The following is a 27,687-nucleotide window of genomic DNA, read 5'->3' on the forward strand; positions in this document are numbered from 1 at the left end:
AATAGCACAAATTATTTTACTTATGTCTTTGTTTGGTTACTTATTGTGTCTTATACCAATAAAACATAACTCTGTGACAACCAGGACCTTGTGTGTCTGTGGAACTACTTCCTCAGCAAATAAAATAGGACCTGGCACAGAAAAATTGTTTGATAAATATTGGTAAAAATATGTGAGGTTTTATTTTAAAACTATCTTTTTTTATTCTTATGTCCACATTCCCCCTGAATTGGTAGTTCTTTGAGTATAAAGTTTTGACATTTTTCTTTTGTATGTCTCAAACCTAGAAAAATACTTAGAATAAGGCAAAATTATCAATAAATTGATCATCATAGACAAATTTTAGCATTACCCAATGAGTGCATTTATGGTCAATAAAGTAATTTGAAAACTCTACATCGACCACTACTTTTGGGACTTTAGAAAAGCCCATTTACTCAGCTATAACAGGGGACTAACTAACTGTATTATTTCCCTTCCAGAATATTTGTGTTAACAAAATAAAATTCATTAAAAGTTCAGGGAATAAATCTCATAATCTATTCACTCTTCTCAGTTTTCCAGCCCTAAAAGTCATTATTTTTTTTTTATCACTTATTCCTTAGATCAAGGATAGCAAAATACAGCCCGTGGGCCAAATCCCAACTGCTGCCCGTTTTTGTATAACACAACCTGCCAGCTAAGGGTGAATCTTACATTTTTAAATGACTGAAAAGAATCAACATGAAAATAAATGATATATGTAAATTATGTGAAATTCAAAATTGTGTCTGTAAATAAAGTTTTATTACCACACAGCCACACTAGTTTGTTTACATATTATTTATTCTATGCCTTTGTGGTACAATGGCAAAGCTGAGTACTTGCAACAGAGACCATATGGCCTGCAGAGCCTAAAATATCTACCATTTAGTCCTTCACAGAACAACTTTGCAGATCTTTGGTTTAGACCACAAACATTTTACATATCAGTCTGCCCTTTGCATGTATGCTGACCTTCATTTGCTTGACGGCTGTGATTGATCTATATTTGATCTTATAATACACTGCTCTTTCCTAACATAATCCACACTGTGCTTTATTAAAAGGTTGTGTTTCATCTCATTTGCTGTCTTCTCTCTTAGTCTATAAGTGCCACAAAAGAGGAGATGGGTGTTGAAAAGCCCAGCACTTCATTGTTGCTAATTAATTAATACTTGTGGAAAGATTGAATGAAGAATGAACCTATGAACGCGTATTTATGATATACAAACATAAAGAATTTTTTCTTTATTATTTTACCCAGGGCCAACTTTAAAAGGGTTTTACACTCTTGCCAAGATGGAAAAATACCTTGTAATTTAAGTTAAACATTCTCCTTCAATTATTGGTGTGACTATTTCATTATAAAAAAGAATTCTGAGTTTCCTTACATCAATACAACAATTGCACATGAAACAGGGTTAAGTGCTGAGAGTTGTCAGCTTAATTTCTTTATTATGAATCCCATTCATATGGATGGAGCATTTATTACCTCCCTGTATTGAGCCACTTGTAATCATAAGACACTTGAATACAAGAACCTGGAATGGGCTGATTGATGAGTCATTGATTGTTCTGAAATATGGTCAGAAGCTGAAAGAAAGTTAAATCTCTGCAATAGAAAAATATTCAGTGAGGCCTGCATCCTGCTGTTCTTTTTCTATGGTTATTATCCCTCATTTTTAGAGCTAGAAATAGAATAATTTTAGTTGAAAACAGAATTGAAGCATAATCTTTCCCTACCCAGAATGGTAACGATTAGTGAGAGGCCTTTCAGAAAGTACTAGGGTTCATCCGTGAAGCAAGAAGTGAAAAAAACAAGAGTATTAAATGATTTAAGAAAAAGTCAAGAATTGAGATAAATTTACTAAAGAAAATGCAGGCATGTTGAGCATGTTTTTTTCTGAAAGACCTTGGGATTTCCAGGAAGTACTTAGTGAAAGTCTTAATTTTTCTACATAAGACAGCTACAATCTATAATATGGTCCATTCTTTGTATTGCTATATATAATAATGTAAGAACTTTTTTCTCTGTTTTGTTTAGCATGGGTATGCTCACATTCTTTCCTACTCACCAAAAATACCTAAACTCTCATTATTTATGGAAATTCTGAACCCTGATATATATATCAAAGGGTAAATAAAATGTAAGGCTATTACAATAACTATTACTTTAATAGAATTTTATAAATATTTCTTATTTTTCCTAATGAGATGAACAGGCTTGAGCTGCATGTCCTATTTTTCTGAATAGGTAAGCTAAGCACCATTGCTGACTTCAAACATCACACTGCTTTAAGTGACACCAAACTTTTGTGTTGTATTGTGTCAAAATAAATGAATCCTGTAATGCAACAAATTTGTGTGACTCTCCCCTGCCCAAGAGGTGGAAACTAACAAACAAGAAACCTCATCTTTCAACCCAGAGGTTAGCCCCAGGCATATGGATTTGGTCAGAGATCTGTGAGGTATAAGGACTCGGTTTATTAAAACTTCAGGAGATGTACACGTGCCTTATCTCAGAGAGGTCACATCATTTCTGAAAACAAACAGAGTATGAACCAGAACTCGCAGAGATTTGCTGCTTCAAATGAACTTCAGATCACAGAACTGTGAAACTAGAATGAAAAAGGATTCATTGATCTGCTTGATATCATACATCTAGTAATTACATTACTCTGGAGCTAGCTTCTGATATTAGGAGACCAAATAATCAATTTAGCATTTTTCCTTTTAATATTTATGCATTTTTGTTTTTTTTTTTAACTATTTGAGACAAAGGGACTATGCACTTAACCATGAGGTGAGGATTGGCGAGGTTGAAGGTCCAGGAAGATGTTTGAAATCTCCCATTCTAACTCCGCACTAACTTCCAACCACATTGTATTTAAGTCTGTTGTCCAAATTTGTTTTTCTAGATACCCAGGATATGAATGCTAAATTTATAAAGAGCCTTGGGGATATTGATATAGACAAAGAAATTGAAAAAATAACAAATGTAATGTAAATACACACAATTTTTCCTCCCCTAATTCACCAGAAAAAAATTATGTAATTCAGATAAAAGCATCTGCCTACAAACTTATTAATAGTTTTACAATGATAAGCACTAAATGAATATATAGAAAAGGAAAAAGGGAAGATCTAATTAATGGTGACTTAGTCAAATAAATTGATAATACTAAACACTTCCTTTGGTAGTTACCTGAAAAGTTTCCTCTCTCTCTCTCTCTCTCTCTCCCCCCCCCCCTCCGTGTTAATGCAGAGAGAATGATCTAATGATTGTTCCTTGTAAAAGATATCTTGAATTTCTGAAACCATGCTCTGATTGTATGTAATCAACACTAGAACAGCCTCTTGGAAAAAAATGTTGACAGTCCTGTCATGCTAGCAGCAATCTCACATGGGACTGCTTTGTTTAACAACGCCATTATTAAACTTACGAAATAATATTTTCAGTAAGTTTCTTTCCTGTAGATATAAAACTCTCGAACATTCCTAATTAACTCTACCTTTGCATATTTAAAGACTTCACAATTCTGCCCCCTTTTCTTTTAAACTAATTCTCTCTAAGGAAAATCATGAAACCTAGATAGAGCTTTGGGGCAGATTTACCAAGAGTAAAGTTTAAAGGATGCTAGGGGCTGGGCGCAGTGGCTCACGCCTGTAATCTTAGCACTCTGGGAGGCCGAGGTGGGAGGATCATTTGAGCTCTCAGGAGTTCAAGACCAGCCTGAGCAATAGTGAGACCCCGTCTCTACTAAAAAAATAGAAAGCAATTAGCCAGACAACTAAAAATACGTAGAAAAAATTAGCCGGGCATGGTGGCGCATGCCTGTAGTCCCAGCTACTGGGGAGGCTGAGGCAGGAGGATCGCTTAAGCCCAGGAGTTTGAGGTTGCTGTGAGCTAGGCTGACACTACGGCACTCTAGCCTGGGCAACAGAGTGAGACTCTGTCTCAAAAAAAAAAAAAGAAAATTAAAAAAAAAAAAAAAGGATGCTAGGAATATTAGAAAAGGCACTAGAAATAGGAATATTTATTTTTAAGTCTATCTCTTAGCTAGAATCAGAATATTATTGCTCCCTTAATGGAAAAAGAAAATTGGAATACAGAAAGATTAATTGATTGTACAAATTAACACAATTAGCTAATGATGAAATAAAATTCAGGTTTTCAGACACTCAGATTCCTAATTTTTCCATGAAGCAGTATTAAGTACTGTCTGATGTTTTTACAGTGTCATATAATTTATAGAGGCAATTTAACCCATTTTGTCTTTTAAAACTTTACATAAAAACTGCTTGTAGATGATAGTTCAAATATATCAATAATGGAATCTCATTGTATAGGTAGAAAAAAAACCTCAAATAGGTTAAATGAAAAATGCCTCATAAATGCACAAGCTAAATTTATTTCTTCCTATTTCACCTCAGTGCTGTCAGTCCAGTGTCTGAAAATATTTACTGAACATGCAACTGGTAAGCACCTGTTGTACTGGAAGTCAACCTGCTTGTCCTAAAACTGTGCAAGAACCACTACATTCACCTTGTTGAAGTTGTTTTTTTTTTTTGCCTTGAAACTGGGTTACAGAACAAAAGGCCCCAGAGAGTCAAAGGAAAGGAGAATTTGCCTGTTTGTTGAGACCAGCACTTTCCCCCTGACAATTTTGTTTTGAGGTAAAATTGATTGAGATTGATATTTTTCTCCTTTGATATTTTAAATGTGCTTTTTGATTTTTAGTTGCCCCTAAGAAAGATCTCCTTATTCTCATAATACTGTTTTGTAAGGAAAAAACTACCCTCGGATATGAAGCCTGGTTCTGCCTCTTGCCAATTTTATAAAATCTTAGAAAAGTTACTTACCTGTCTTAAGGCTCGTTTACCTCATCTGTAAAATATGCAAGTGGCTATCTCAAAGATTTTAAATGAGAAGGTATATGAAAAAGTCACACTGTAAATATTATATATTAATGATGAGGATAATGAGGAAGTAAAGGAGAATACACAGCACCTGACAAAAAGATTTTGGGTATATAATGCATCTTCTCTCTCTCTCTCTCTCTCTGCCTCCCTCCTTCTCCCTCTCTCTCCCCTTTCTTTCTTTCCTTGACATTTCTAGATTTGCCTACTTCAAAGTGACCTCCAGCTAAAACTAGAACTCCCATTTCTTTCATTTGGATAAAGAAATCAGGATCTAAGGCCGGGCGCGGTGGCTCACGCCTGTAATCCTAGCACTCTGGGAGGCCGAGGCGGGTGGATCGCTCGAGGTCAGGAGTTCGAGACCAGCCTGAGCAAGAGTGAGACCCCGTCTCTACCAAAAATAGAAAGAAATGATTTGGACAGCTAAAAATCTATATAGAAAAAATTAGCCGGGCATGGTGCCATATGCCTGTAGTCCCAGCTACTCGGGAGGCTGAGGCAGTAGGATCACTTAAGCCCAGGAGGTTGAGGTTGCTGTGAGCTAGGCTGACACCACGGCACTCACTTTAGCCTGGGTGACAAAGCAAGACTCTGTCTCAAAAAAAGAAAAAAAAGAAATCAGGATCTAATTTGGGAGCCAATAGAAGTCATGTATGTGGCACAAAAATTATAGAAAAAGACACAAAAACTAATACAGCAAACAGGAAACATTATCTCTTCCTTGAACAAGTCACACAATGGCTTTGTCAAAGCACTCATTTATAAATGAATATAATTTCTCAAAAGTTAACAGGATGGTTATTGTCCATTAACTTTTGGCCAATGGTTTTTAAATGTCTTTGCATATAATAAAGTGATTTTAAATAACAGTTAAATTGCTAAAGAAATCTGTTAAACTGGGAATTTTAAAAAAGTTAATTATAGCCGATGGAGTATTTTAAAAACTCATTTGCTATCCTCAACTGGAGTAGCAGGATTTTCTCTGCTCCATAATTCAAATATCCCAGAAATATATTTCCAAACAGAACAAAAAAGGTGGAATGTATTACACATAATTGCATAGGCCCCCAAGTTTTTGATGAATGAATGCAAAAGAAAATGAATAAATGTGATAAATAGACTTCTAGGAGGTTTTCTAATGATCCCAACTTCTCACTAGTAATCTTTATCTACTAATATTAAATGGTGACTAGTTCTTTCGTTTACAATGTTTGCATAATAGTAATACTTTTCAAAGCATTTGTTATATAGAATGTAAGTAAAGCTGATTTTAAACCTTTATTTGGGCGGACAATATATTATATTTGAATATGAAAAACAGTGAAGGGGTTTTTTTGCATGTATTATATATATCACACATCATAAAGACAGATATGTGTAGTCTTTGTGATAATAAGAAAAGCAGATAACTCATGATGAGAAAGTTAAAGGGTGCACCCCATTTCCAATGTTAATATGTAAAAGAAAGAAAAATACAAATTTATTTCAAATGAATGGAAATTAAACTGATGAGTTCAAAGCTTCTGAATTCTAATTCAGTAAATCCCATTATTTTGTCTCTCGGGATGTTTGAATTTTCTTGAAATTCCTCTATACCAAGTGTGTTGTAATTCATTTTAAAATAGAAACTGTTCATAAACCATAAGACATTTTTAATGTAACTAAGATCATGGTCACAAAATCAAAATGACAGAAATAGGAATTGCTTCTGTAAATGAATGTGCAGAATGAATGCTCTGTGAGAGCAAACATACCTACAATCTTCTCATGCTTATGTCATATTTTTCAAAAAGTATTCAGAATTCCTATGTTGTCATTAATGAGTAGGTTGTTTGAATGATTAGATGCTTTGCAGTTGCATTCTCAATTGAGGTTATGATAGGACTGTCATCTAAAAGAGATGTGATTTCTAAATTGCTGAGTAACAGAGAAGGAAGGACCTAGCCCAGGAGAACATGAGATGTAACTGATTTTGGCTGTTGGTGACTTTAAGATGTGCCTTAGGACTGAAGCCATTTCAAATTGATCTAAGGGCATTTCATCTATTCTTAGCAATGTCAGTAAATCAATTATGCTTAATTCCATAAAAGAAAAGAAGCCATATCAATCAAATGTATTAAGGCTGTTTAATCAATAAGACTAAGCCACGAATGAGTGATAAAAATTTATTAAGACTCAGTTCTGGGGGCACATTTTCTCAGAACCTCTTGAAAACATGTGCCCTGGGTTATTGGTCACACACACTCAGCTCAGAATAAACCTCTTTAAATGAAAAAAAAAAAAAAAAAAAAAAAAGAGTTCTGTGACACAAAACTTGAATTAGGGATATAGCCTTTCCACCTATGAGTTAGCATGGCTTACGGTGCCTGTGAGAGAGAAAGACATGACAGAGAGGAAGGAAAGAAATCAATGAAATTTGAGAAAACTGTACAGGGATGAACTTGAGTATGCATATGGCACATGGAACTATCTGGAAGGAAATAGATCAAAAGCCAAATAAATATTTGAGGGCATACTATTGATAGAAAACCATGTGCATGAACTTTTAAAAATGATTATCATTTTTGGAGCCTTAACAAATCTTGACACCACAAACATATTCCAAATTAGCAGGACATAGGTTGTGAAAGCTGTAGAGACTGCTACAAGGGCCTCTTCTCCTTCAGATATTGACATGATATCTTAGATATGGATCAAATTCAGATATTGACATGATGGGTAGGCAGGCTATTTTTAAAAACAATTTAAAGGCCACAGGACCACAAATAAACACCTGCAGGTGTAAGGGAGAGAACTACATATTCATTAGGAGACTTTGGTGCTCAATCCAGATGTACTAACTGCATGAGACTTTAGAGGATAATCCATAGAAAGAAGGTGAGGTTGTTTTAGTTTGTGGAGATATGAAGTAGTTACCAAAAGTGTAGCCTGGAGCATAGATTGGACAGTTGATCATAGAATAACTTCCATATTCTCCTGGGCCACAGTGCTGGACCACATTTCCCAGCCTGATTTACAGTGAAATGAATATTTTCCAATGGGATGTGGACTGAAGTGATGTATACAATTTCTACATCTGGCCTATATAAGCACTGCATGTTTTTTCCATGCTCTGTCTTTTCCCCACCTACTGCTGGAGGTTAATGAACACTGTGACCTTAAAAACTTAGTGTTAAAGATGTCGAAGACACCAGTTTGTGTTCCTAAATGATTGTGTGGACTAGAGTACCCCTCCCACACCTCCACCTCAGCCACCAGCTGGACTTTATGTGAATGAGAAATTTTATTGTGTTACATCACTGAGATTTTGTGGTTTTTTTTTTCCCCTAGTGGCAGTTGTCTTCACCTGAATTAATACAAAAATAAGTCATTCGTGGATGTATATGTTTCAAATGTTTTATCTCCATGACTTTTGTTCAGTGTGTGTATATATGTGTGTATATGTGTGTAGGTATGTGTACATATGTGTGTGTATGATGTCCTTTGGTTAGCAATAGTTCTTAATTTTGACATAGTTGAATTCATCAGTCTTTTCCTGAATGGATAATTCTCTTTGTGTCCTATTTAAGAAATATATTCTTAACCTGTGTCATGAGAATATTTTTTATATTGTCTTCTGAAAGACTTTCACATGCTATTTCTTAGTCCACTTGGAATTTATTTTTGCATATGGTGTTAGATAAGGAATAAAAATGCATATATGCCATATGGATAAAGAATTCCACTTGTGCTATTTATTTTAAAGTTCATCCTTTTCTTACACTGATCTGCAGATCAATTATCTATCCAAGTAAATGTTTGACTTTTCTGGGTTTTCCATTCTTTTATATTTAACTCTTGCCTGGTTTAAAGCCAATATTTCATTGTAGTTTATAAAAACTTTATGGTAGTCTTGATATGTGGTATTATAATGTCTTACATATCTTTTTTACCAGCATCACAGCTCTTTACAACACATTGCAATTCCATATACACTTTATTTTTTGTTTGTTATTTATTATTTTATTTTTTAATTGACACATTGAATTGTACATGCATAATTATGGGGCACAATTTGATGTTCCAATGCATACATATGTTGTATAATAATAAAATCAGGGTATTTAGCATATACATCACCTCAAGCATTTATCATTTCAAAAGCCTCTCTTCTAGCTATTTTGTAATCTTCAATAACCATTGAAGATTAACCATTGTCACCCTGCTGTGCACTGGAACACCGGAACTCATTCCTCCTATCTAATCGTAGCTTCATATACGTTGACCAACCTCTTCCCAACCTTCCTTTCCCTCTGGCTCCCTAGTCTCTGGTAATCATTGTTCTAATCTCTGTTTCTATGATATCAACTCTTATTTTCTTAAGAGTCCCCCCATATAAGTGAGATCATGCAGTTTTTGTATTCCTATGTCAGGCTTATTTCACTTAATATGATGTTCCCCAGGTTCATCCATGCTATTGCAAATTACAAGATTTCATTCTTTTTATGACACAATATTAATAGTATTCCATTGTGTATATACACAACATTTTCTTTGTTCATTTATCCAGATGTTGATGCTTAGGTTGATTTTGTATCTTGGCTATTGTAAATAGTGCTGCAATAAACATGGGAATGCAGATATCTCTTCAACATACTCTTTTCATTTCCTTTGGATATATCCCCCATAGTGGGATTGCTAGATAATATGGTAGTTCTATTTTTAATTTTTTGAGGAACCTCCAAACTGCTTGTCATAATGATTGTTTTCATTTACATTCCCACCAACAGTGTGTAAATCTTCCCTTTTTTCCACATCCTCACCAACACTTTTTCTTTCATCTTTTTGATAATAAGGCTTGAACTGGAATGAGTTGGTATCTCATTGTGGTTTTGATTTGAATGTCCCTGATAGTAAATGATGTTGAGCATTTTTTCATGTATCTCTTGGTCATTTGTATGTCTCCTTTTGGTAGATGTATATTTAAGGTCTTCTACCCATTTTTTAGTCGGATTATTTGTGGGTTTTTGCTGTTAAGTTCCTTATATATTCTGAATATTACCCCACTGTCAGACGTATAGTTTGCAAATATTTCTCCCATTCTGTAGGTTGTCTCTTCACTCTGTTAATTATTGTCTCTGCTGTGCAAAAGCCTGTTAGTTTGATATAATCTTAATTTTCTATTTTTGCTTTCATTGCCTATGCTTTTGAAGTCTTATTTAAAATATCTTTGCTGAGCAAGAGTGAGACCCCATTTCCACTAAAAATATAAAAATTAGCCAGATGTGATGGTGTGCACCTATAGTCCCAGCTACTCGGGAAGCTGAGGCAGGAGGATTTGCTTGAGCCCAGGAGTTTGAGGTTGCTGTGAGCTAGGCTGATGCCACTGTACTCTACTCAGGGCAACAGAGTAAGACTCTGTCTCAAAAAATAAATAAATAAAAGAATAAAATATCTTTGTACAGCTCAATGTTCTGAAGCATTCCCTCTGTGTTTTCTTTTAGTAGTTCATACTTTGGGGTTTTACATTTAAGTTTTCATTTGACATTTTAGTTGACATTTGTACATGATGAGAGGTAGGGGCTAATTCATTCCTCTGCGTGTATAATAGATATCCAATTTTCCCAGAACCATTTGTTCAACAGACTGTCTTTTTCTTAATGTGTGTTCTTGGCACATTTGTCAAAAATCAGCTGGCTGTAGGTGGATGAATTTATTTCTGGGCTCTCTATTGTGTTTCATTGGTCTATGTATCCATTTTTATGTCAGTATCATGCTGTTTTGGTTACTTTAACTTTGTAGTATATTTTGAAGTCAAAGCCTCCTGCTTTGTTCTTTTTGCTCAGTGTTGCTTTAGCCATTTCGGGTCTTTTGCAATCCATATAAATTTTAGTATTTTTTTTATATTTCTGTGAAGAATTTCAGTGGTATTTTGGTAGGGATTGCATTAAATCTTTAGATCATTTTGCATAGTATTGCCATTTTAATGATACTAATTCTTCTAGGCCAAGCGCGGTGGCTCACGCCTGTAATCCTAGCCCTCTGGGAGGCCGAGGCGGGTGGATCGCTGGAGGTCAGGAGTTCGAGACCAGCCTGAGCAAGACCCCGTCTCTACTAAAAATAGAAATAAAAATTATCTGGACAACTAAAACTATATATGGGAAAAATTAGCCGGGCATGGTGGCGCATGCCTGTAGTCCCAGCTACTTGGGAGGCTGAGGCAGGAGGATCGCTTAAGCCCAGGAGTTTGAGGTTGCTGTGAGCTAGGCTGACGCCACGGCACTCACTCTAGCCCGGGCAACAGAGTGAGACTCTGTCTCAAAAAAAAAAAAAGAAAAAGAAATAGAAAAGAAAAAAAGAAAAGATACTAATTCTTCTAATACATGAACACAGTATAACTTTCCTGTCTGTGCCCTCTTCAATTTCTTTAATCAAGGTTTTATACTTTTCAGTGTAGAAATCTTTTGCCTCCTTGGTTAAATTTATTTTCAGATGCTTCATTTTTTTTTTTGTAGCTGTTATAAATGAAATTTCTTTCTTTATTTATTTTCAGCTAGTTTGTTGTTGGTGTATAGACATGCTACTGATTTTTTTGTACACTGTTTTTGTATCCTCCAACTTTTACTGAATTTATTAGTTGTAACAGTTTTTCAGTGGAGTCTTTAGGGTTTTCTGTATATACTATTATATTGTCTGCAATAAGGAACAATTTGACTTCCTCCTTTCCAATTCGGATGCCCTTTATTTCCTTCGTTTGCCTAATTTCTTTAGCTAGGACTTCTAGTATTATGTCGCATAACAGTGGTGAGAGTGGACATCCTTGTCTTGTTCCGGTTCTCAGAAGAAAGTCTTTCAGCTTTTCTCCATGCAGTACACTATTAGCAATAGGTTTATCATGTATGGCTTTTAATGTGTTGAGGTACATTAGTTCTATACTTAATTTGTTGAGAGTTTTTATCATGAAGACATGTTGAACTTTGCCAAATATTTTTTCAGCATCTATTAAAATGATCTTATGTTTTTTTTCTTTCTTTCTGTTAATGTGGTGTATCACATTTATTGAATTGCATATGTTGAGCTATCCTTGCATCCTTGGAATAAATCACACTTGATTATAGTGATTCACCTTTTTAATGTGCTGTTGCATTTGGTTTGCCGGTATCATGTTGAGAATTTTTGCATCTATGTTCATGAGGCATACTGGCTTGTAGTTTTCTGTTGATGGTTGTTGTGCCCATGTCTGGTTTTGGAATCATGGTATTGCTGGTCTTGAAAAAATAGTTTGGAGGTATTCCCTTTTTCTCAATTTTCTGCAATAGTTTGAGAAAATTGGTACTAGTTCTCCTTTTTGTGTTTGGTAAAATTTAGTAGTGAAGCCCTCAGGTCCTGGGCTTTTCTTTGATGGAAAATGTTTTATTGCTGATTCAATTTCCTCACTCAGTATTGGTCTGTTCATATTTTCTATTTCTCTATAATTTAATCTTGGTAGGTTATATGTATTCAGCATATTTATCCATTTCCTCTATGTTTTTAAATTTGTTGACATATAATTGTTCATACTAGTCTTTTATCATCCTTTTTGTATTTCTGTGGTATCAGTTGTAATATCTTTTTTTAATCTTTGATTTTATTTGAATTTTCTCCTTTTTTCCCTTGGTTAGGTTAGCTAAAAGTTTGTCAATTTTATCTTTTAAAAAAAATTAACTCCTCATTTTGATGTTTCGAAATTTCTTTAGTTTCATTTATTTCGCTTGTAAACTTTATTATTCCCTTTTCCCCACTAATTTTGAGCTTAGTTTGTTCTTGGTTTTCTAATTTCTTGAGGTGCCTGGTTAGGTTATTTATTTGAAGTTTTTCTTCTGTTTTGACATAATTACTTTTGTTGTGTCTTATATGTTTTGGCATCATGTGCTATCATTCTCATTTGTCTCAAGAATTTTTTTTAACTTCCCATTTAATTTTTTCATTGACCCATTGGTTATTTAGTAGCATATTGTTTAATTTCCATGTATTTGTAAGATTTCTGAAGTATCTCTTGTTGTGATTTCTAGGGTTCTTTTAACCTCAAAATATTATGGGCATACAAACATTGAAGTTGCGTATATTGCCTTTGTACCATCTGAGTCATAGCTACAAGCGTGCCCATCCCCGATGGTGCGTACCACACCCATTAGGTGTGAATTTATTCATCCTTTCCTCCTTCCTCCCTCCTGCCCCACACCCGATGAATGTTACTTGCATATATGCACATAAGTGCTGATCAATTAGTAACAGTTTGATAGTGAATACATGTGGTGCTTGTGTGTCCATTCTTGTGATACTTCACTTAGAAGAATGAGCTCCAGAACCATCCAGGATAATACAAGAGGTGTTGGTCCATCATTGTATTTTTGTGGCTGAGTGGTGCTCCATGGTGTACATATACCACATTTTATTAATCCACTCATGTATGGATCTAGTTTGATACCATAATGGTTAAAAAAGATATTTGGTATGAACTCTACCTTCTTAAATTTGTTAAGACCTTTTTGTGGACTAACATATTATCTATCCTGAAAAATATTCCATGTGCAGTTGAAAAAAATGTATATTCTTCAGCTGTTAGATGGAATATTGTGTAAATGTCTTTTAGGTCCATTTGATATATGGTTTGGAATCCTTACTGGACTACATACCCAGTTAAGGGGAGGGCTAGAGATTGGAATAGTTATATAACTTTGAGTCATATATTACTATCAAATTTGATAAAATGGAGTTGAGCCCATGAGGAATTGGTGAAGTTATAATAAAAAACCTTTACTATGATACAATGGAGGCTATGTTCTTGATGTTTGTTTTCATTGAGTGAACATTAATAGTGTCACTGAAATTACCTATACTCACCTGAAATTCAGTAAAATTTTGTTATGTTTGCTGATAGTTACATCTTTTTAATTAAACCAATAAATGTATTTAATTTTTTCATTCTGTACAGATATAATTTTACTTTGATTATATATACTTTTATTCCATGAGCTTGTCTGACCAAAGAAGTTATCGTAGAATATGAGAATAAGAAAGGGGATATCATCCTGGGACTTAAGATCTATTGCTGTTAATTCATATGATGTTAATAGTGTTGATACTTTTTAAAATTATATTTTTCCCTTTTTTTTTTTTTTTTTTTTTTTTGAGACAGAGTCTCGCTTTGTTGCCCGGGCTAGAGTGAGTGCCATGGCATCAGCCTAGCTCACAGTAACCTCAAACTCCTGGGCTCAAGCAATCCTATTGCCTCAGCCTCTAGGGTAGCTGGGACTACAGGCATGTGCCACCATGCCCGGCTAATTTTTTCTATGTATATTTTAGTTGGCCAGCTAATTTCTTTCTATTTTTAGTAGAGATGGGGTCTCGCTTTTGCTCAGGCTGGTCTCGAACTCCTGAGCTCAAGCAATCCACCCGCCTCGGCCTCCCAGAGTGCTAGAATTACAGGCGTGAGCCACCACGCCTGGCCCTATTTTTCCCTTTTTTTAAAAGACTTTAAAAAAAATCTCACACTACTCTTTAAATTGCCCTATCCCTTTATAAGTTGTTCTTTATTTATGGGATGTCGATTAGTGTTTTTAAAATTATTAAGCATGGGCTCTAGCAGGGCCTGTTTGTAATGAGATTAAAACAATGAAGCCATTGAAACAGCATATCTAAACACACTGAATAAATTCTACTAAAATAAGTAATAATTTGTTTATTTTTACATGAATGTATTAAATATGAATATACAGCAACTTTTTCTCAACCTGAGTTTTATCACTCATTTGGCAACATAAACTTATCTGAGTGCTAATATCTAAGGTAAGGTTTGATTCACCATCCTCAGATATTTATCTTGCTTCAAATAGTCCTTTTTTTTTTTTTTTTTAGCTACTGAGGAAGCAATATATAAACAGAAATAAGCTATTGGTACAAATACCCAGTGGTAGTATTTCAAGTCCTTTCTTCTAGGTTTATTACTACCAATGCAATAATCAATCTATGACTCTGTTCATCAGATGGAAATAAGGGTGTGCAGCTTTTAACCATCTGCCTTTGATGAAGAGAAGAGGGGATGGGGAAGAGCTAGAGAATTACCATCAAATTGAAGACAGGAATATTGTTTATGAGGAGAAGTATGGTGAGAATATATATAAAGTACAGAAGTGGTTTATTGTTCTCTTTTGTCTTTCTGATCTGAAACAACCCTTGAACCCACATCAAAGATGCTACCAAATCCTAGAAGCAATAGTCTATTTCTTTAATGTTCTCATCTGAACACACTAAAGGATATGATACATTAAAAACCAATAATAAAATTTTTGTTTCTAGGAATGACTGAGAAGCATGCTGAGAAGGGATATGCTATGGTAATGAAATGTGAGGTAAGAACATTTTTATGTAAGATGCACTAGTAAAAAATATTTTCCTGGAATTTCAACAAACAGAAACATAAATAGAAACATACGGATGTTTCTATTTAAAGGAATATATATATAATGAAAAAAGATAATTTTTATAGATCATTGGAATTCTGTATATATCCTAATGGAGAAATATCTGAGCTAGTTGAGTTCTGCAGAATAATTATGAATCTTTGGAGATAAATACGAAACATGATTTATTCAGCCTCTAGTAGCTGTTCTTTCTGATACCCTTTTACAACCCACAATCCTCAGGACTAATCATATAGTGAGTCCAGGGCAAGTCCTGACAGAGGCAGGGACCATTAATGTCATAGCCCGAGATCATGATAGGGCTTCACATTATCTTACCCACTCAGATATGGCGCCTGCCGACTGATACATCTTGAGCTTTGTTTATTTGCTTCAGAAAAGGATAATTACATTAGAAAATACTAAGAAATTTCTGAAAGACAAACTATGACTGTATTGTGACCAGAATAGTCTATCCTGGTCAGACTCCATCACAAACATTGTACTCAAGGTATTATGCATTGAGGGATATTCTAAAACTGCATTTTGTTCCTACCTAAAGTAGAAAGATCTCATAAGTCTAGGATATTCTGCTGCTTCTCACTGATGTTTAAAATTTTTTCCTTTTACTAGAGGGTCAGATCCAGCTGTGTCTTCTGTGAAGCCTTCCTATCAAATCCAGCCTAGAGTAACTGTTCTTTTTTCTCAACTGCTAAAGCACATCTGTCTCAACCACCAATTGCACATTTATTAAATAAAAAGTTTTCATTAAATTGTATACATGTATGTCATCTCACAAGTGAGACTTAAAGGCATTAAAGGTAATGCTAGTCTCTATTTTTCTTTGTATGTCTGTTAAGACTTTCACGTAATACATATTTAATGCAGATCTAATAAATGAGTAAACATCTCCCTATTATACATTCAAGTCCATGATATTTCATCCCTAGTTCTACTCACCAATATTATAACTAGTACAGCCTCTATGGAAAGTAGTACGGAGATACCTCAAAGAACTGAAAGTAGACTAGCAATCCCACTACTGGGTATTTACTCAAAGGAAAAAAAGACATTCTATAAAAATGACATCTGCACTAGAATGTTTACAGTGGCACAATTCGCAATTGCAAAGATGTGGGAACAATCCAAGTGCCCATCAGCCCATGAGTATATTAATAAAATGTGGTATATGTATACCATGGAGTACTACTCAGCAATGAAAAAAACTGGTGAACTACCTCTTATATTATCCAGGATGGAGCTGGAGGCCATTCTTCTAAATGAAGTAGCACAAGAATGGAAAAACAGATACCACATATACTCACCATTAAATTAGTACTAATCAATCAAAACTTAAGTGCATATATGGAAGTAACATTCACCCAGTGTTGAGAAGGTGAGAGGAGGAAGGAGGAGATGAATAAATGCAAACCTAACGTGTGCAGGTGCATGCTGTCTGGGGGATGGGCACACTTGTAGCTCAGACTCAGACAGTGCAAAGGTAATTTATGTAACCAAAGTGTTTGCACTCCCATAATAGTCTGGAATAAAAAAATGTATGTGCAAGTTATCAAAGGGAAGTCTATTCAATTTTCTGAATTAACTTATCTTGTTATTAATACCAAGATAGAAAATGAAGATAAGACTGGCCATGGGGGTGGTAATAAAATCATTTGAAAGTGTTGACAACATAGTTTATGGTGGCAGATTTTATTTTTCTATTTTTTTTTTTATTTCAGCTTATCATGGGGGTACAAAAGTTCAGGTTATATATATTTCCCATGCCCCCCCATCCCCCCTAGTCAGAACATTCAAACATGTCCATTCCCCAGATGGTGCGCATCACACTCATCATGTAGGTATACACCCATCCCCTCCCCCCACCCCCCGCCTCTGTCCAATACCCAATTGGTGTTATTCCCAAATGTGCACTTAGGTGATGATCAGGGAAACCAATTTGCTGGTGAGTACATGTGGTGCTTGTTTTTCCCTTCTTGAGATACTTCATTTAGTAGAATGGGTTCCAACTCTCTCCAGGAGAACAAAAGGGATTCTATATCACCGTTATTTCTTATAGCTGAGTAATATTCCATGGTATATATATATATATATATATATATATATATATATACCACATTTTACTAATCCACTCATGTATTGATGGGCATTTGGGTTGTTTCCACATCTTTGCAATTGTAAATTGTGCTGCTATAAACATTCGGGTACAGCTGTCCTTTTTAAAAGGGCCATGAGTCCAAGATTAAAATCAACTTCACATCAATAGACAATGACTCTTAAGTTTGTATATCCTGTTTCTTATTGCTTCCAGGCTTTTGGCTATTTCACCAATTCCAGCAGGAAGAATAAGAAAGGTAAAGAGTATTTGTAATTTCACTATGACTTTCAGAGAACCATTCTCCTTTTAGCTACTTTTTACCATAAATAAGAATGTTTCCCAAACTTTAAAGTCCACAAAAATTCCCTGAAGAGTTGTTAAGAATCAAATTCTAAGGTCTTACCCACAGAGATTCTGACTTGAACAACTGCAGACAAGGTCTGGAAATCTACACTTAACAAGAACCTGAAGATTCTGATGCAGGTGGTCCACACTGGCCCATTGTTTTTGCCCCTAAAATACTTCCATAAATAATATTATCTTGTGTGTGATTGAACTGGCTGTACCACCACCTGGATATGCCAGAAACCATATAGATATAGATATAAATAGATATAGATATTGATACAAATATAAATATAAATATTGGTATAAAGATGAGGGATTAATTTTTCTTTGGTTACCTGTAATCCCTGGTATCACTCACGTGCTGTAACTTCAACAGATCAACAATACTGTGTTACTCTGTTAACATTTACATGCTGGGTAGGTTCCTAGAGTTGAGACTGAATTATGGGTCTTGCAGAGGTCTGAGAAAAGTGAGAAAATTTACGGGAGCCAAATGGAGTTGCAATTCTTTTTGAGGCTCCGATGGTTAGCATGGTGTCAGTATGAAAAAAAAAAAGAAAAACAATTTACCTAGAGCACAGAGGATGCTTTCCAGTTATTGCTGTGTCACTTTTGTACAAGTAATTCATGTTGCTTTTCCTTATGTAAAATAGACAATAACTTTCCTGCCTGGGTTGTTGAAACTAAAATGATAAAATGTATGTGAATCATTTCGTATATAGTAAATTTACTAAGGATAGCGAAGGTAAAAATTATTTTCATCTATGCCACTATTTCTTTAGGGAAAAGATAACTCCTTTGATTAACAATTGTAAATCTAAAAACTAAAACAGGTTTAAAAATTTAACAAAGCAGTGGGTGCTGAAAATGTTCCAGTCTATATTATCTAATCAATCACTGAATATTTTATATCTAGGAATAGTTTCATATTACATGTTTTTAATATAAATGGTTCTCACCTCAGGAAATATCTCTGTGAATTTTGTTCCCCTTGGGGATTTGGTATAATGTACAGTTTATCCATCATTACATTTTTCTATTTGAAAAAAAAGAGGACATAAGCTTTATCAACCTGGAAGAAATATCACAATATGTTATTTTGTGAAAATACACTTTGTAAAATAGGGATAAAGACAGAATTCACAGGCATTATCTTAACCTAATTCTTTAACCCAAGTCATTGCTCTTAGAGTGTTTTTGTTATAATTTTTGAGCAACTTTAAACAGTTTTTGCAACCATGTAACCAGACCATTCAGTGCATAGGTCAGGGCACAGAGAATGTCCTTGGGAAAAGTTTAGACACGTGCCATTCTTCCTGAATGTGGCATGTGTAATGTGGCTGCTCCCTCATGGTAAGTAGACCTCGTATTTCAGTACAATTAAATATGAGAACTCATTTGAATTATGACATCTGAATATAAAATATAGGCCATAAACAATGTGGACATTTATGGCCAAATATAATTCTATTGCCAAACAAAGAATTGTTTTTCATTTAACACTTCTAGATTATCTTCTAAGCTTATGGCTTTATAATTAATTTCAAAGTGTGCTCATTTCTAAATTATATTAATAATGCCATCACCTCCTAATTCTGACAATATGCATTTCTAGAGCCTATGGCACCAGGCATTGATGGGAATTCAAGCTTTCAGTCCCATTCTCTCAGCCTGATCACTGAGTGCTATCCCAGTTGCAAAGGTATTAGAATTAAAAAAAAAAAAAAAGATAGTGACCATGGAAAATTCATAGGTGCCAATGACACTGGATATGCTGAGGTAGAATTTTAAGGACCATATCTTAATAGTAAGGTACTTATTCATTCTGGAAAGGTTTGAGCTTCTGTCTCAGTAAATGCAGACCATTCTGCAACATCCATTGAAGAGCCTGTGGAATCTTCTTTAATTAGAGTGGCATATTTTTAAGGAGGGGACAAGTCTCAAAGTGATGTCATAGGCCAAATGCCAACTGCCTGGCCTCAACAAAGCAGGACCATTTCACATTTTAAAGTATCCTAGAAATGGGGTTTTTAGAACAGGCTTCATGGACAAACCTCCAGCAGCTTCAATTTTATTCCCCAAATATCTGCTATATAACCCAAGGTAAGGTAATTGGAGCACAGCATTAAAAATAGTAATATACACACACATATATGTATAGACACACACACATATTTATATTCTGAATAAAAGCTATTTTCAGAGTAAGGTCATCTGTGACTTCAGCTTTAAAAAAAAAAGCCTTAGCAAGATTTTAGAAGACAATAAGTTGATTGCAGAACACCCTCTCTGCTTACAGAGGAGGAACCAAATATCCAATACCATTAAACAAAGAACTGAAAATTACAACCACAATAAGTTACCATCTTATACCAGTCAGAATGGCCATTATTAAAAAGTCATAAAACAATAGATGTTGGAGAGAATGCAGAGAAAAGGGAACTCTTAAACACTGTTGATGGAAACATAAATTAGTACAACCTCTATGGAAAACAGTATGGAGATTTCGGGGATGGGTATATTCACACCTAATGAGTGCGGTGCGTACCGTCTGGGGGATGGGCACGCTTGCAGCTCTGATTCAGGTGGGGTAAAGGCAATATATGTAACCTAAACTTTTGTACCCCTGTAATATTCTGAAATTTAAAAAAAGGAGAAATAAACACAGAAATATCATTCAATCCAGCAATCCCACTACTGGATATCTATTCAAAGGAGAAGAAACCATTATATCAAAAAGATACCTGCCCTTGTATGCTTATTGCAGCACTATTCACAGTAGCAAAGATGTGGAATCAACCTAAGTGTTCATCATCTGATGACTGGATAAACAAAATGTGATATATAGACACACACACACACACACACATACACACACACCGTGGCCTACTACTCAGCCATAAAAAAAAAAAAATGAAATCATGTTTTTGCAGCAACATGAATGGAACCAGAGGCTATTATTTTAAGTGAAATGACCCAGAAACAGAAAGTCAAATGCCACAGTCAAATACCACGTTTTCACTTATAAGAGGGAGCTAAATAATGAGTATACATGAACATAGAGAGTAAAATAATAAATGTTGGAGACTCAGACGGGTGGGAGAGAGGAGATGGGGGAGACAGTGGGATGAGAAATTACCTACTGGGTACTATATAAACTGATTTGATGGTGGCTATGCAAACAGCCCAGACTTCACCACTACACAATACATCCATGTAACAAATCCCATAAATCTATAAAGATAATAAAAAATTTGTTATCATGGAATATATGATACAGGTCCTACATGGCATTATTTTGTAAAACAAATATTTTCTAATCACCGTAACAAAGTAGATAATCCATTTCTTATTAAGGAATAAACTCATCTTCCACTGATAACAAATTGTTCGTTTTCAGTTAATCCTATAGTAGACAGTTCAGATATGCCATCTACAACTTTTAGGTGCTCACCCATGTGGTCTACTCTGGATTTATATGTTGTTATTCATATATCCTGTCTCTGTGAATAAGATGCATTCCTGTATAATTTACTTCCAAGTTCCCTCCTAGGAGACTAAAATGATGGGTAAGTTCAGACTATACTTCTGACATAAATATTTCTCATCAAAAAAGAAAAATATAAATAAAAGTAAAATTATATCCAAAAATCAAAACTGATCATTGATTGGCATCTATTGTAGATTTCTGGTTTTTTCCTTCTATAAAAATAACTAGAAACTGACTAGGAATTGTCTAGTTTAATTTTAACATTCTGAATTGTTCAGATAAAAAACTATTTTGAGTTGTACAACTTATACACAATTTAGACTCACTAAACATGCTATACTAGAAAGATCAAGCCTGGGCTGTTGAGTCAGAAAGTCTTGAATTCAAACCCAAAATTGCTGAAACAGCTTCAGTTTCCTCATGTGTAAAATGGTCACACTAATATCTACTTTCTGACATACAATTGAGGCCTAAGTGAGATAATATATGTTAAAACACCTTGAGCACTGTCTGGCTCATTCCAGATAATACATAAGTGATACTTTCCCATTATTAGGCTAATGATTATACTATCAAATACAGATTTCTGTCAATGTGTTCTATCACTAAGTAAGTATAAAACCACTGAAGAATATCAGAAAGACATAAATGGTTAATGACTACCCAGAAAACTGTGGAGAAAAATTAGGTAAATGAAATTCAATGTAGAAAATATTTTTCAGAAATTGAGATCTAAGTAGTGAGGAAACAGCTGAGTTAGATGTACTTTCTCCAAGGTGTGAAAACTCACAACATCTCTAACTCTCAGTTTCCTTATCCATAAAGTAGTGATAACAGCATTTACCAAGGAGGCTGTCATCAGTCCTAAAGAAGAAAGTCTTTGTTACTTAGAGAGTACTATATGAATATGTTAATATTGTCCATAATTTTTTAAATTTCATAGCAATTTGAATTTAGGTAAAGTGGAGTAAACTTTTGTATTTTGTATATTTGGGCCCCATAAAATTTTTCTTTACATTTTCTTTTTTTTTTTTTTTTGTGGGGAGTTTCTTAGAAGCATAAGAGGAGTGAAAATCAGCATATTTTAGGAGAACATATTTTATTGTCTGTTACTGTAGCACTTTATGCTACACTTAAAGAAATACATAAGTTTGCACATTTGTGTATCTCATTGAATCTATTTTTCACTCTTAAGGTATGTGGCCAGAACAATAATTTTCATGGCAATATATTCCTATACAATGTGACTTTGACATGGTCCTATCAAGGTGTTTAAACCCACCCCCTTAAATCTGGGCAGGCTTGTCACTACTTTGAATATGACACAACCTAGTTTCTGAGACTCGGCCATTAAAGGAAATACAGCTTCCTCTTTGTCAGCCAGAACATTCCTCTTGGAACCCGCATGGACTGTCCTGAGGTCACCATGCTATGAGTAAGCCAAGCCACACGGAGACCACATGTAGGTGCACTGGTCAGCATTACTAACCTTCGAGTCATCCTCACCCAGGTGCCTGACATGTGAGGAAACAAGCCTTCAGATAATCCTATTCTTCAGCTTCTAATTAACTCTCACTTTCAAATCTATCAAAGGGAAATCTCAGACATTGTGGAACAGAAACAAGCAATCCTTAGTTTGCTCTCTTTGATTCTTGTTGCCTCTGAATCTATGACCCTAATAAAAATGGCTTCCTTAAGTTCCTAATTTTTGGTTACTTTGTTCTGGATCAAGAGTAACAGAAACAAGACATTAAAGTACCCTGATGTTCTCCTCATGAATGTGATACCAATGTACTACTGCAGCTGTTAATGGAACAGGAATGGATTTTACATCAGCAAGGACTAGGATAGAAATAAGTAATATCTTACTACTTGGTTATGAGTTATTACAACAAATTAGGAAACATTATTCTGAAATAATCAAACAAGGCTAATTTGAAGAACCAGTCTTAAGTGCCATCTCTGGATAGATGTAAGGAATATTTTATTAGTAAGAGGATAAATTAGGTTAACCCTAAAAATGTCTTCCAAGTTTGTGTATCTCTGACTGTTACAGAAGTATGTCAATGAGGCTACGGTATTCACCAGTAATGATATTTAACACTGAGCTTTATTTGTTGAATTAAGACCAGAAGTATAAGCGAATGTTCAAAAAGTATCATTTATGCTGTGTCCTCAGGTATCTCAGCAATGATGCTGTTGAATAATGTACAGAAGGGATTTCCTTAAGTAAATATTTTTCTCCTGTGGAGAGGATTTGGGCCTCAATTTAGACATTGCAATCAGTCAAAACCATAGATAAAAATCTCACAGACTTTACATGGGGATTGCTAGCTCAATTTGATTTGACGAACTAATAAAATTGGTATTTGTGGCCGGGCGCAGTGGCTCACGCCTGTAATCCTAGCACTCTGGGAGGCCGAGGCAGGTGGATCACTCGAGGTCAGGAGTTCGAGACCAGCCTGAGCAAGAACGAGACCCCGTCTCTACTAAAAATAGAAAGAAATTAGCTGGACAACTAAAAATATATATAGAAAAAATTAGTCGGGCATGGTGGTATATACCTGTAGTCCCAGCTACTCTGGAGGCTGAGGCGGAAGGATTGCTTGAGCCCAGGAGTTTGAGGTTGCTGTGAGCTAGGCTGACACTATGGCACTCTAGCCCGGGCAATAGAGGGAGACTCTGTCTAAACAAACAAACAAATAAATAAATAAATAAATAAAATTGGTATTTGTGATGCATAATATAGAAGAAAATTGCTTTTGGTGGTATTTATGCCTTCTTTTATTCAATATTTATCTTTATTGCTACTTTGAGATATATGTATATATGTAATTGTTGCTTGTATTGAACCTTCACATTGTTACAATTTTCATATTATATAGCATGTTACAAAAAAATAATATTATCTGAATTATTTACTTACCATAATCACTGGGAGAGGAATATTGGGTCAAAGCTTAAAGTCTATTGTTTTACTCTACCAATTTAAATATTAGCTCCAAGATGCTAACAAATAAATTCTGATTTCTTTTTAAAATCAAAAGGCTGAAAACAAGTTGGAAATAGGCAGAATTCTTTCTACTCTATAGAGGTTAATGACTATCTCTTACGTTAGGTTCTAAGAGATTTGGGGTTCACAAGTATCCATGAGATAAAAGCCCAAAGTTCCTACAGTCCAGCCCCAAATACTGGGATTCTTCTCCCTCTCCTCTGATGAATGATTATATAGTCCAAACCAACTTGTAATACTCACTTCTACATATTGAATCACAGGCAACAGTAAAATCTGTAAGACTTTTGCAATGGTTGATTTTGGGTGTCAACTTGACTAGCTTAAGAGATACTCAGCTGATAGAGCATTATTTACTGTTAATGCTTCAGGAGGCATTGAGCCCATCCCTCTGCTAAAAAAAAAAAAAAAGTGGTTTTGCTTTTGGTTAGAATGATTGGGCTTCCCCAGATGTGTCTGCAAGAGTGTTTTCAGAGGATTTGGCATGTGAGTCAGTGGACTGAGTGGGGAAGATCTGCCCTCAGTGCACCAGCAGCCCCATGAACTCTCAGGCCCTCAGCCTCATACTGAGAGTTCACCATCACCTTCCTTTGTTCTGAGGCCTTTGGACTTGGACTGAGCCATGCTACCAGCTTCCCTGGTTCTCCCACTTGCTAGTTTACTTTCTTTTGTTCTTCTGCCATGTGAGGACACAGCATTCCTCCCTCCAGACAATACAGCCCTCCCCAGACAACTAAACCTGCCAGTGCCTGGATCTTGGACTTCTCGCCCTCTAGAACTACGAGAAAATAAATTTCTGGTTTTGATAAATTGTTCAGTCTCGAGTATATGTTATAGCAGTATAAACAGACCAAGACATCTTCTCCATTCTAACAGGATGCTTGAAGCCTTAACTGCCTGGGACCAAATGATTTTATATTACCTTAAAGAGAATAATTTTTATATATTATATATTAAATAACTGATATGGTTTGGATGTTTGTCTCCTCCAAATCTCATGTTGAAATTTGATCCCCAGTGTTAAATGTGGGACTTGGTGGGAGGTGTTTGGGTCATGATGGGAGATCCTTCATGAATGTCTTGGGGGCCTCCCCATGATAATGAATGGGTTCCTGCTTTATTGGTTCACACAAGAGCCGGTTGTTTAAAAGAGCCTGGCACCACCTCCTCCCTCTCTTATTCCTTCTCTCATCATGTGACACACATGCTCCCCCTTCACCTTCCACCTTGATTGGAAGCTCCCTGAAGCCCTCACCAGAGGCAGTTCCTGATGCCTTGCTTCTTGTACCATCTGCAAAATTATGAGCCAAATAAAACTCTTTTCTTTATAAGTTACTTAGCTTCAGGTATTTTCTCTATAGCATTGCAAATGGACTAACACAGTGAGCAACTGAACTAAAAAGATTGGGTTGTTTCTTTATTTAAATGCAGAATTTAGTGTAAAGGTAAATGGTGTTTATTTACCAAAATCATATATGTTAAAAAATAAAATAAATTACATTTGGTAATAATAATAATAAGTATGCTAAAACCATCAATAACAGCAATTACTTTTCTAATCATGTACCAAGAAATCTCCTAATCACATATTTATTGTCGCGCCGCACTCGCCTGCAAGGACAACGCAACAAACTGGAGTTCTTCCAACAGCAGTTTAATGAGGCATCTAGTCTAGTTACATGGCGAGAGACCCCGAACAGGAAGGACAGTGGGCTTATATACCATTGCAGGTAGTCGTGGCGGGAAGTGATTGGTAGAGGGCCCTGACAAGGCTCCCAGCAATGATTCTATTGGCTATGTGCTCACCCGTAATCAGAGACCGCTCCCAACAATTTATTTCCTCCTCACAGTCCTATGGGACAAGTATTATTACAACCCATGTTTCTTATATGAGGAAACAGAGAAGTTAATTTGTACAAGTCACCCAGATAGTAAGTGGTGTGGCACAGTTAAATCTCAAGTAGTTGGATTTGAGAAATTACATGCTATGTGGCACTGCCTTATAGACAAAAATGTAAACTAACAGATCTGGACAATTATTAGTGTAAAAAAAATAAGTTGCTAAGGAAAATCATGCAGCATTTCTTAATGGAAATTGTTATTCCTTGAGGGAATAGAACACTAAAACCCCAAAGCATTCACTGATGTAATGAATTAACTTCTCTCCTATGCATTTAGAAGGACACTAATTATGTATCATCTTTGGAATAAATTGAGAATATAGTCACACAAATCATATCCTGTGTTCTGTGACTCAGACAAAGAATCTTCACCGAGAAAGTTTAACAGGATCTTTTCAATCAGTTTTAATTCCAATTTATCTTCTTCTTGATTGATATATGTCAGGAATCTTTTAGTTATGAATGACAAAAATCCAAAGGAAAAGAGGCAAAACTGGTAATTATTTGGCTCATTAGCAGGAATGAAGACAGTAATTGATCCCAGAATTAAATGTGGAAATACAGCATCCTGGACTTCAGAGTCCCCCACCACTATCCATTCTCACTGCCACTGATCTCCTCCACACATGCTCGGTAATTTATTGCATTGTTTCCACCATAACCTGAGATCAAGGCAAATATTTATGCCTTACCATAGCGTTTCAGCATGCTCACATTTCTATAGACTTTAGCAGCAGTCAGCTTAATCTTTATTTCTACAATAAAGAAATATTTTGTTCTTGTGGGAAAAACATCTGGGCCTCAAAATCAGATGGAAGAAGCTGTCTGGGTATATTCTATTTTCCATGAAATCATATCATTTTAATGAGGCCCAAAACTGTTTCAGTTAATGATAATACTTCAGTATAACTTCAGTACTTCCGTATAACTTCAGTACTTCCTTGCTGGTAGTTTCCATAGACTAACACTATTTCCACTGATTAAGTTTCTTCATAAATTTCACTGTAAAAGTGGATATTTTCCTATAGACTTATAAACGTTTTTTGCTTTAACAAATTTAATATGCTAAAGTTTATATCTGGGACTATGGGAAATAGTAGTTGGCTTAACATTTTAGAAATTGATAATTGTTTCACACTAAATGATTCCAAAGGGCCTAGTTTGATTAGTGTCTAAATGTGTACAAACTGAATGAATTTAACGGTCAGTAGAAAGAAAAAATCCAATGTTGTCAAATCATCTATTTATGACTCCAGGGAGGATATGAGTAACAATTAAAAAATCATAATAAAGCAGAACAGATACAAAGGTAGGCTGCTAGAATAGCATAGTAGCATTACAGGTTAGGGTCAGATGGAATCCCGGCCCTCAAAAAGAAGCTGTTTTGTTCCATCCAGCTTAAAAAAAATTACTATAATTGGTTTGCATTAGCTCTCCATGTGTGTTCAATTCATATT

Source organism: Lemur catta, chromosome 2 (genome assembly GCF_020740605.2).
Source record: "Lemur catta isolate mLemCat1 chromosome 2, mLemCat1.pri, whole genome shotgun sequence".
Lineage (NCBI taxonomy): Eukaryota > Metazoa > Chordata > Mammalia > Primates > Lemuridae > Lemur > Lemur catta.